The sequence below is a fragment of the Felis catus genome, chromosome A1, assembly GCF_018350175.1.
Source record: "Felis catus isolate Fca126 chromosome A1, F.catus_Fca126_mat1.0, whole genome shotgun sequence".
NCBI classification, from domain to species: Eukaryota; Metazoa; Chordata; class Mammalia; order Carnivora; family Felidae; genus Felis; species Felis catus.
Window position 1 is genome coordinate 171381168 of NC_058368.1, and position 13102 is coordinate 171394269.

General features: G+C 36.4%; 1 long non-coding RNA gene across 1 annotated transcript in view; it reads right to left on the reverse strand.

The window, feature by feature from the left end:
• Positions 1-13102, reverse strand: part of LOC109502629 — a 306029-nt gene that overhangs the window by 250272 nt on the left and 42655 nt on the right. The gene's annotated exons all lie outside the window — the stretch shown is intronic.

The following is a 13102-nucleotide window of genomic DNA, read 5'->3' on the forward strand; positions in this document are numbered from 1 at the left end:
ATATGATAACTGTGTAAAGCAACTAGCTAGTTAGCAACATCAGAATGGCACAGGGCTGGTCAAGTCATCAAATCACAGATCTTGGAACATAAGCAGAGTCTGCTCTATGATAAGCAGAATAGCTGTCTTATCTAGTCAGAAAAACTGAAATCACACTCCAGTAGGAAGGCCCAACATTTGTTGAACACAAAATCAGTAACCAGAATGCATTCCTTAAGTAATGTACATTCCTCAAGTAATGTACATTCCTCAAGGTACTTACTCCCAGGGAAAACGAGAAATTACATGATAAGGAGTTCTCATTCTCCAGGTATGTGCTAATATTTTTCTTCTAGATAGGTGTAAATAATCTCTACATTGTGATTGGGTCTCAGTTTTTAGCCAAAGATTTTTGTGCCTTTTTGCAAAAATGGACATTAGGAAACAAGAGAAAATTGTTAAGATCCAGATTTCTCTATTTCTCTAACGTAGCAATGAAGCAGTAGCACAGTATGTAAAACAAAAAAACAAAACAACAACAACAAAAAAAAAAACCAAACAGCTGGAACTAAGGCAGAAACAGGTAGAACTAACTGAATATTTTATCCATTTGTGGTTATTTAGATAATAGTCATCTCCTACAGACTTCACAGAAATTTTATAAGAAGTAATCTGATTTTTGTTAATGGTTTTCTCATAAGGTCCGCAAATTCCTTTCAAGGGTAGATTCTCTCCTGGGTTTTCCATGGATGCCACTTCCTACAGACATATGCTCATGAAAGGCCAGAGGAATTACCCAAATAGGATGGAAAGAGGGCCAAACACAGTAGTCCAGGCATGTGACAGAGCTGAACCTTTTTTGGTATCTACCAGTTCCCATCCCCAGTGCCACCAGGCCCCTCTCCAACAGAGCAGGCCTACTGGTCTGATCATACTTCCTCTAGGCTACACATCACAAAGAGGAGGTTTTCTCTCATCCCCTTATTTCTACCTGGGACTGATTCATTGGTTTAACTTCTCAACTTTCTTTGGAAAGGAAGTTACATAAATAAAAACTTTCTTCTTGTTAGGGCATGTTGACTAAAATAAAGTTATCTTTGACTCCCAATATATTTTGAGAGGGCAAATGCTAACAATTAAACACTACATAGCAATATGCCTTTTGGATTTTATTCTTTCAAGAAGAGGAAGAATATGAGAATAAGAAAACATAGAACTTGTTTAAAAAATGGCCACAGACTTTAACAGATACCTCACCAAAGAAGATATATAAATGGCAAATAAGCTTACAAAGAAATGCTCCACATCATATATCATCAGGGGAAAAAAAAATTAAAGCAACAACGAGATACTACTATACATCTATTAGAATGGCCAAAATCTGGAACACTGACAACACCAAATGCTGGCAGGGATGTAGAGCAATAGGAACTCTCATTCATTGCTGGCGGGAATGCAAAAGGGTACAGCCACTTTGAAAGAAAGTTTGGCAATTTCTTACAAGATTAAACACACTTTTACCACAAGATCCAACAATTGTGCTTCTCGGTATTTATCCAAAGGAGTTGAAAACTTCTGTCCACACAAAAACCTACACATGGATACTTATTGAAGTTTTATTTATAATTGCCAAAAGTTGGAAGCAACCAAGATTTTTTTAGCAGGTAAATGGAAACTATGGTACATACAGACAATGTAATATTATTCAGTGCTACAAAGAAAAGAGCTATCCAACCGTGCAAAGACATAGAGAAACCTTAAGTTCACATTTCTAAGGGTCATTTCATTCCAGGTGTGTGTGTGTGTGTGTGTGTGTGTGTGTGTGTGTGTGTATTACTTTATTGTGGAAGAGAAATATGGAAGTATACCAATGGCATTCTGGTTTAGTGCAACAGTGATAACCTGATCTAAAATTACATCCACAATTTCACCTCCCATTTTTTTTTTCCTTCTTTCTTCCTCTCTTATCTCTTCCCCTATTCTTCTCTACAGTGTAGTCTTCTTTCCTAAATCTATGATGCTTTTTGGGTCATTCAGCAGTTTTCATAATTCTCCTTGAAGATTTTGGTCCTTGGAGCACATATATTCTTTCAGTTCCAGTTAATAAATATACCTTCATAACATTCTTGGCTTAATAATATGAGAAACAAGAGAATATGAGAATAATCTAACTGGAAATTAAGCATCATTTAAGAATGGAAGGACAAATAAACCATGAAAAGTATTTATATGTCCAGTTTAAAATCCTTGCTCAAATGATCAACTGCTGAAATAAGGATAAAGTAATTAACTTTATAAATTCAGCTAGCAAGACATATTTCTCCAAAAAGAATGAAAAGAGGGGCACCTGGGTGGCTCAGTCATTTGAGTGTCTGGCTTTTGATTTCAGCTCAGGTCATGATCTCAGGGTCATGGGATCTAGCCCACGTGATGGGATTCTGCTTGAGATTCTCTCTCTCCCTCCACGCCCCCACCCCAAACAAAACAAACAAACAAAAAACAGAAGAATAAAAAGCAAATGGAAAATTGGCCTTTACATTTTAAAAACACATTTTTCTTTCAAAATCAAATAAGGGAAAACTCTTATGTTTTTGATGAGCTAATTTTGTTAAAACAAATATAATTAGGCCATGCTTTGAAAAATTTTAAGTGATAACCTTCTATGGATACAGAAATGAACCCCACTCCCAACAAGAATTAATTTTTGCCCTCTTAAAAAGTCTTTTTCCTTCTGTCTTTAAAAGCTCTTTAATCAGCAACTGAGTGAGAAGAAGTAAAACGTAATAACAGAGTAGATGATGAACCTGAAGAGTGGGGGAGCACCCAGAAAACCAATAAATATTCATTGGAAGGCACTGCAGACCAGCTTAAGAACAGAAGCTGAAACTGGCAGTTTCTAAAGCTAAAAACAGGTGAGAGGATGAAGTATCTAGTAAACTTTGAAGAGACCCAAGTAGTCTATGAACTTCCAGAAGTGATCAGCTGGGGCTCTCTTCCAAGACAGAGACCACACAGGGAGGAGATCAAGTTAAGCAGGATAGTGACAACTGAGACAAAGGAGGAGAAAAAGCTTATGGGAAGAAACCAGGAAACCTCAGGAAGGAAGTCACCATATTACTTAATACTACCTAAAAACAACAGAAAAAGAAACTAGAAGCTAGAAATACTTCCTGAGTCATCTCCTTCTAAAAGTTGAGAAAAACTGGTTTCTCATAAAATTTGGAAAGATGAGGATTGAGGTCAAATCTTATACCTTATGAAAAGGAAAAAAGAGAATAAAGGAGCAGAAAAACAGTAGCAATAATGAAAGCATGCCAAAAGGATGTGCCCATATATCAGACCAAAACTACTTCAAAATGAGCAAATAGACATTAAGAAATGGTAAAAGACATGAAAAAACAACATCAGAATCATAAAAAAAACCCTCAGAAATAAAGTGACAGGGCTCATACAAGAAATAAAAATAAGTTTTAAAAACCCATTTCAGTAATGAGGAATAAACAGAAGGAGCAAAAACCATTTCAGTAATGAGGAACACAGGAGGAGCAAAAAAGCAAATAAACATAATGCATAATGCCTGAACAGAATTATAAGGTGAAAAGAAATATGTTAAAAATTAGAAAGGAATGGAAGACATAAATCAAAAAGGAACCGACAAAGTTAAAAAGGATTTAAGAGACAGTGACAAATACTAAACATAAACAAAGAGACCCAATATTGATAATAGGAGCCTCTGAAAAAAAAGAATACCTAAGCAAGGTTTGAGAACATTTGCCAAAAATTGAAAACTCAATAAAACTTCCCTTAAACTCTCTAAAACTACATATCGAGATTCATAATTATCAATACCGAGACATGTGCTAGCAAAATGGTTGGACTTTGAAGAAAAAGAGAAATGCCCTTCGAGCACTTTTTAAAAACTGAGCAAGGGACTTATAAAGAAAAGGAAACTAGATATTCATCAAATTAATTATCTTTTGGCACTGTTTTATGCTACAAAGAAAATGCTGTTAACATATATAGTTAAGACATTCTAAGAAAGAAAATGTAAGCGAAGGATTTTACCCAGCCCAAACTGACTTTCAAATATAAAGAACAATTGATATCAATGTGCAAAAAGTTAGCGACTGTGTTCCCATGAGCCCTCCTGAGGATCCACTAGAGAACAAGTTTCAAACAACCTGTATAGCCAGAGAGAGATTACCATAAGACACTAAATAAATTTTATTTAGGCATTAAATAGTTTAATGTAGAACTACAACTAAATGACGATTAAAAGGAGAGAGTATACTACCTGATGACTCTAAGCTCAGATGACACAGATAGTAGAATCATTTTAAAAGGAGGGAAGGGAGAGAGAGAGAAAGAAGAGCATATGCAGAGCACATTTTTAACTGTTTGGAGTAATCATTGTTGGTAATAGCATTAGCACTGCTATTATGAATGTGTTGTGGTACAATGTGGAATAAAGCAAGGGGATAATTACAGGATGTTCAGCTTGGAAGAAAGGAGATGAAGGCATAGTAGAAAAGAAGCTAAGTAAAAACCCAGTAATACTGAGGTATCCATAGTGCTCAGCTTGTGGTCTTGAAAGATCATTTCCACTAAAATAAACCAGGGCTTTTTAGAGCATGCCCTCAATAGGGTGGTATCACCTCCCTCACCACCAAGGAAGAGAAATTTGATTTGTTGGAGGATGAAAAAACTCTTTTAATACAGTGGTTTTTGGTCTTCCAAAGCTCAACTCTACCTAAAAAAATCTCATCTCTTAATATTTTATTTCTTTAATTAAGAATACATTAATTTAACTTTAATTTTCTCTTGGGGGTGGTGATGATTTTTTAAAAGGTTGAGAGATAGATACCATCTCAGAAAAAGAGTTGATTCCGGGACTAGGGAGGAAATACATAAAATAAATCTGGAGTATTTTGTCATGCCAGAGAGGAGGAAGCTATGAAAGATTATTAGGGTTATGTCAGGAGGACTCAAGAACCAACTTAAAGAGGCTCCCATCTGCCAAAGATTGACAATTTGAGCTTCACTAAAGATAATAATAGCAATGGACTGAAATCAGCCAAATATATTTGAATCCATCAATTCATAATGATACTAAAAAGTAGTCATTAGTCACCTTCAGAGATTAATATGGAACTAATTCATTATTTCATATCCTACGTTTTTATTAGGCACTATACCATTATTTTGTGAACTCAGTGAATTACGAGATACAGATTACTCCCATTACAAAAATAGAGACAACCAGACATAAAGTTTCCCCCCCACCCCACCACCCCATGGTCTTTCCAAATACCAATTAGAGTTTTACCAAAGGGACTAGGCCTGAGTCAGGTCAGGCTTCTGGATCCATCTTCCAAATACTATGCCAAGAAATAAAATTGATTTTTAAAAAATGATGAGTTTTTGTCAAAAGGATACAGAACAGCTATAAGTTCTGATTAGCCAAAACTGCATCAATTTGAGCATCAAAATAAATGATAGCAATGGGTTTTAATTGTTGAATAAGATAATAATCCACGTATAGTGCTGATAGAAAGGAAGGAAGGGGAAAAAGGGAAGAAGGAAGGAAGGGAGAGAGAGAAAAAGGAAGAGCAATTTATAATAATACAGTTATTTAGAATAAATATGAAAAGAATGATGGAATTAAAAACTGCAGCCATGGCAGTAATAATTAAATCATGCAAACATCAACAACAGATGCTAAAACTAATAGGAGAGTTTGCTGAGAAACATGACATTTACATAATCTCAACACATCTCCCCACAAAGTACTTACTAATTAAAAAGGGATTAAAAATAGGTACTTCACTGTAAAGAAAACTAAACCTTTACAATAAAGAAACCTTAACCAAGTGATTCAATTTAACATTACCAACAATGGGGAAAATTGACATTGTATGGCTCCTGATGTGATACACTGAGCAAAACAAAGCACCTGTATAATATTTCTGCTGAAAACACATAAATGGAATTGCATAATGAGGAAACAGCAGACTCCTAAATTGAGGGACATCCAACAAAAACAACAATAACAACAAAAACTGACCTGTATTCTCCTAAAATGTCAAGATCGTAAAAGACAAGAAAATGTTTAGAGACTATTCTAGACTGAATAAAAATGAAGAGACAACTAAAAAGCAACATATGATCCTGAATTGAGTCCTGAATCCATTGTTAGAAAGGGCATCCATTGGGCCAATTAGCAAAATTTAAATAAGGTCTCTGGATTAGATGATAAAGTTGTGTCAATGTTAATTTTCTTATAAAGATGGTTATATTGTGATTACCTAGGTTGTATTGTGATTTTTTTTTTTAGAAACTGCATACTAAAATATATAAGGAAAATGGCACATCTTGCCTGTAACTCACTTTTAGTTGATTCAGGAAAAAGGAATAGTGCAAAGGGGCGCCTGGGTGGCGCAGTCGGTTAAGCGTCCGACTTCAGCCAGGTCACGATCTCGCGGTCCGGGAGTTCGAACCCCGCGTCAGGCTCTGGGCTGATGGCTCAGAGCCTGGAGCTTGTTTCCGATTCTGTGTCTCCCTCTCTCTCTGCCCCTCCCCCGTTCATGCTCTGTCTCTCTCTGTCCCAAAAATAAATAAATGTTGAAAAAAAAATTAAAAAAAAAAAAAAGGAATAGTGCATGTATATGTGTGCACACACTTGAAGAGACAGAGACAATGACAAAGCAAATGTGGTAAAATGTTAACATTTGGTAAAACCAGGTAAGGATATAGGATGGTTCTTTGGCTATTCTCATAACTTCTTTGAAAACTACATACTACTTCAAAATAAAAGGTTAAGAAAAAGCCTCTCTGTTAAACAACTCTTGGGTCAAAGAGGAAATGAAAACCAAAATTGCAGATTGTCTTTTTAAGAAAATAATAATAAAAACACTGTATTACAGCCAATGAAGAAAACCTATGGTCTCAAATATTTATATTGCTAATTAAAAAAAAATCTAAGTATTACATTCAAGAAATTAGAAAAGGCAAGCAAAAAAAATCCATGAGAAAGCAATATAACAAACATAAAACCAGTGGTTAATAAATTAGAAAAAAAAGGGGCGCCTGGGTGGCACAGTCGATTAAGCGTCCGACTTCAGCCAGGTCACGATCTCGCGGTCCGGGAGTTCGAGCCCCGCATCAGGCTCTGGGCTGATGGCTCGGAGCCTGGAGCCTGTTTCCGATTCTGTGTCTCCCTCTCTCTCTGCCCCTCCCCCGTTCATGCTCTGTCTCTCTCTGTCCCAAAAATAAATAAAAAACGTTGAAAAAAAAATTTAATAAATTAGAAAAAAAAAGAAAATGAGTAGAACTAATAAATAAAAATCAGGTTAACAAAATAAAAACAATAAAATAACCCATGAACAAATTTAGTCAAAGAAACATGCAAGTTACAAAACAGCATATAGTATATATTCCATACTTCCCATGTCCTGCCTCACACTCTCTTGACCCAGCTTTGACTGCAGTCATTGCTGTGGTAAGTAATGCACACAGGTGCACCCTATTCCTCAGTTCACCATGGGGTGTTCTGGAGCTATGGCCAAGATAAAACAATCCATCTGAGAGCTGACAGAATTCCCAATTTACTGGCATAAGATCCAAAGCAATCTCTTACAGTGAAGGAGATACACAAGCAGGCACATGTCCACAGACAAATAGAACAATGGAATAGTTTATTAAAGGCTCTGCTAAGCTGCCAGTTCCAGAAAGATACGGTGTGAGGTTGGGGGACTCTCCTTCCAGATGTAGTTATGTGTATTGATCTATATAGGTTATGCTGTCCACACCTGGAATCTGAGAAACAGGGTGCCAGTAGGACTGGCCTCTCTCACCATTATTCCTGTGACCAATTTGCAGAATTTGTGTTTTCTGTCCCCTCAACTTTATTCTCGTCTGGACACTTGCTTCCAGAAATGCAGTAAGGGTTCCACCGAAGTTGAAGCTTTGACTACCATGAGGACTTTGTGAAAACAGGTAAAGAAAGGAATCACCATATTGGTGGAGATAACTGACTCTAAATACCCGAGGGGCAAGTTTTGTTGTTACACAATGAGAGCAAGAGGAGTATGTGTGAAACCCAGCAAAATCACTGGGATAATACGTTTCCATATTCAGTGTTCTGATAAATTTCAGCTGAAGAAAGAGAGCAAAAAATATTGAACACTCAACATATATGTCAGGCATTTGTTTTACATGTACTTTCCCACAAAATCTTTTTTTTAAAAGTTTATTTATTTATTTATTTATTTATTTATTTATTTACTTATTTATTTTGAGAGAGAGAGAAAGCACGAGTCAGGGAAGGACCGAGAGAGGGGAAGAAAGAGAATCTCGAGCAGGCTCCATGCTGTCAGTGCAGCCTGATGTGGGGCTCGAACTCACGAATGAAGAGATCATGACCTGAGCCCAAGTCAGAAGCTTAATCAACTGAGCCACCCAGGCACCGTTCTCACAAAATCTTTATAACAATCCTAAGGTATAGAAATTATTTCCTTCACTTACCATAGAGAATGACAGGGCAGAGCAAACCCAGACTGGTCTGACATCAGAATCTGTGTCCTTTAATCATCTCACTCCATCTTAGGGCACTGAGAGGAAACTTGAGACATGGCCCCAACCTCACAAGAACACTGTTGGGAAAAATCTCCATCTGTGACATCCATAGATGTCATCCACACTTGAAAAATCCTATGCAAAATAGTAAAATCGATGCATTTGGACTCTGGAATACTCCAGCCTCTTTCTCCTTAACTGATTTAGAAACTCGCCTTTTACAGGCTTACACTGCTGTTAGATCACCCCTTTATTGACCAGATAGCTAGCCCAGGCCTATTCCTAATTCTGTAAAGGTATCTCCTGCTCCATTCCCACGTTTCATTGAAATTACCATAACTTTGTTGTCATAGGTCCAACTGAGTGTCATAAAAACAATTTTAAAGGTTGACTCATACTAACATATGACCAATATACATAGCTCTGGAAACAAGTTTAAAAACAATGCTATTATACCATCACTAAAAGTGAAGACTAGCTACAATTTCCTTCAAAAGACCTAATATAGTACTATAGTACAGTAGAGAGATACATGAAGATATTCTAAAGCCATTCTATGTGGTAAATAAATTAATTAAGCATAGTACATTTATTTAGAAAATGATTACAATTGTCCATGGACAAAGTTAGTGAATTTAGAATTACTACATCTTAGAACAAATATGGTCAACATAATTCAGTGTGTTCCTTACCCTAGAGAAGCCAAACAAAGATACCAGAAGAGAGCAATGGCCTTACAAGAGCACAATCTCTCTAGATAATAAAAATTTTATGTAAGAAGAATGAGCAAAACAGGTATTAATGGGCAGGAACACATCACAGTTCCAAACGAATATATTCACTCAGTTTCTCACTTTAAGCCCCAGAAGGCACCATCAACAAGTCTTCTTTTCCCACAGAAGAAATTTAATATTTATCTTTCTATTAGGCTTATACCAACTACCTAAATAATACAATACACTAGAGAAGCCATGAATAATAGCATGGATTTTTAAAGCTGTATAAGGTAAACAATCCCTTTTCTGCTTGGAAAACAAAGCTAAAACCTCTGGCAACAAGCATATTACTGAGTGCTTTTTGGACACAATGCTCGTTAAACAAGTATTTACTGAGTACCTACTATGTACTATACCAGACATTATGCTTAGACCCTGAGGCTACAGTTGATGGTAAAAGCCTCTCAGCCCCTGGTGATCCCTACACCTCCAGTTATTCATCCTGTGTAATCCCCTCCCCTTGAGTATGATCTAGACCTAGTGACTCCCTTCTAATGAACAGAAATGACAAAAGTGATTGGATGTCACTTCCGAGATTAGGCCATAAGGATACTGTGGCTTCTGTCTTGGATTTCTCTCTCTCTCTCTCTCTCTCTCTCTCCCTCCCTCCCTCCCTCCCTCTCTCTCATCAGTCACCTTAGGGAAAGCCACCAACCAGGTAAGGAGGCAGCCAGGCCCCTATAAATTAGCCTGGAAGTAGATCACCTAGGTCTGCCAACTACCACAGGAGTGAGCTTGAGAGATCCTTCAGCCCAACCTCAGGAGAGATCCTGAGCCAGAGACACCCAGCTACACTACACATAAATTTCGAACCCACAGAAACTGTAAGGTAATAAATGCGTGCTGTTTTAAGCTGCTATATATGGGGTTAATTCGTTAAGCAACAACTGAGAACTATTACACAATGGTTTATAACACAAACAAGGTCCTTACCTAAGTAGAGCTTACAACTGAGTGGGTAGAGATGGATAATAAACACAGACATAGATAATATAATTTCACATAATTTTAAATGCTATGGAGAAAGTCAAACAAAGTAACGGGATACAGGGTGACTGCCTAAGTGAATGGAAAAGGAAGACCTCTCTGCAGAGACCAGAGCGAAGTGGGCCTTTGCATTCGAGGCGAAGTATAAGTGCTATTATAATAAGTTAAATGAAAAGGTAGATATGAGAATCCAGCTAGCTCCTTTTAAACCAAACATTAAAGAAATTTGCAAAACTATAAAGCAATGCCATTCTTTTTAATAATTTTTGTTTTGAAAAATACAGTTTTAATTAAAATGTCGGGTAACATGCATTATTGTCTTTAAATGAATTAATGAATATGTTTAAATTTTGTTTAAATTTCTAATATAATAAATATAAACAGCTATAACTCACATAAACAAAGTCTTTTGAGGATCCTCAACAATGTTTAGGAGTGTAAATAGGTGCTGAGACCAAAATGCAGAAGAACTGCTGGTGTGGAGTACTGCAGCAAATGCTATGGAGTATGGATCTCATTCTATGTTGAATGGCATAAAAATTCCATTGAAGGATTTTTAAGCAGGAAGATATGATCTGATTTAAGTTCTTAGAGATTATCTGGAGTTCTGTAAGGAGAATGGACTACATGGGAGAGAAAGGTGGAAACCTGGCAGTACTTGGCAAATAATTACCCACACATGTTTTCAGGCAGACCTGAAGAGGATAGTTCTGAAACTGGGGGGTTGGATTTTTTACATCAGAAAAAAAAAAATCCCATGTGAAAATAACCGGTATCTCTATTATGCAACTGAAGATGTGCTACTATCATATTAATTTAAAAATAAAGGAATAAACAAATCCTGATGATTTTCAATGCAACATGGAATTTCCTTTCATTTTTTCCTCAGGCCCTGGGGATTTATTTCAAGCCCTTATGTTGTACTCTGTGGACTTTACCTAGGCACACCATATAATTTCTAAGCAAAATAGCAAATTACACTTTGGTGACATTTTCTGCAAGATGAAACAATCAGAAAACAGGGCTACCTGCTGGCTACATTCGGCTTTGCTTTTGCCATTATGAAATTCATGCTTCTATAAATTGGCAGTAATAGAATTTCACCTACCTTATAAATAGCACTTTTCAAGTTGGATAAAATGTTATCTCCAACAGCGGTGTGCCACAGAAATAGAAAACAAACAAATCAAACAAAAAGCCCTCTAATTTTTGCATTGTTGGATGAAATGTGGTGAGCTTTTTTTTCCTGCCAACTATCAACCCACAGAAACAACAGGATCTAGTCTGAAGTTCTATAAAGATTTCAGTTAAGATGAATGACTATGGATGTTTTAGATATCTTTACTGAACTTTTCTGCCAACTTCAATGAATACTCACTCAACACTGTCAATGACTAGTAAACCCTAGCTTGATTTTTCTCCCATAAGTAATATTACAGAAAATATAGCTAAAATACTAGGAAAAACAGAAATTATATGTCTTCCCAAATTATAGGAATTTCTGATCCTGTTCATATCTTCCTTTGTGAATTAAAACACCAAGGTAAGTGCCTACCTAGTGTAACCTAAATATAGTAACACATCTTACTCATTAACATTAATAATCTCCCTTTTTACCTTTAGAAATGTAAAAAATAAAAACAAAAAAAAAACCTCCAATAATTTTATTTTCTCTGAGTAGAAAAGAAAAATCTGCATGGCAAAAGAATAAAATGTAACACCATAAAGAGAAAGGAAAACCTGCTAAGGATTTGGTGTAGTATGCCTGATTTGGGCAACAGGGTACTATTTTAGCTTACACAGCTCAGCCTAGCTTTCAAGACAGGGAAAAGTAAGCAGAAGAAAGATCAGATTTTTAAAATTCTCTTTGGGCCAGCCTCAGGTAAGCAATTTTAATATAGCTATTGACCAGTGGAAGAAAAGAAATTATTTTCCTGGACATGTGATTACAAAACCAAATGTGGAATAAATGCAAACAAACCTGATATTAAAAGGCATAGCTTCTATGAAATGAAAGTGTGATTATTTTTTAAGCACTCTTTCCAACTTAATGAAATTTACCAGAGTGAATTTTAAATAGTATGTCTGAAATAGCACTTTATTTGCAGAAATTCATTTCATGCAAATTTTCAAAACTGTACTTAAAGTAAAGCATATCGGGCTTATTAAATTATGTGCATGATAGCTAGAACAAGGAAACCCTGGAAGTCAGTTTAATTTCCTTCTACTTCTCCCCTTCTCGTATCCTTTTCTTTCACTCTTATTGACAGGCTCTCAAGACCCCACTGTTCCTGCTCTGTGGGGTGGTAATTGCCATATGAAGCAGGAAGCTTTAAACAGAAGAGGAATTAAGTAAGCCAGGGCCAAGCTTACCTGTGGAAGCTGCCATCATCATGTGATTTTAAAAGTTCCAAAAGACCTCCTTGCCCTGCCTCCCAAATTTTGCCCGCTGGCTTCTACTTCAGAGCCAGAAATTGCCATAATTTCTACTCATTGACCCAAGGAAGTGAAGACTCTTACCTAAATACCAATATTATATATGAGAAAGAGTGTAGCAAGGTTTAAGTGGAAGGATAAAGAATGAACGTATAAGAGTTGTGAACCTGTCACATCAGTGGGAGACTCTGAAATCCAAGCTAATTAAAGTGGAAATTTCGTCTACAATACACTTGGTAAGGGTGAAATGAGGTAGATATAGGGTCAGTAAACTGGAATCTTAGTAGATAAGTAACATGGTGAGTAATGAGTGTTCAATTTCCAGAGAAAAATGAATCTTCTCACTGGAG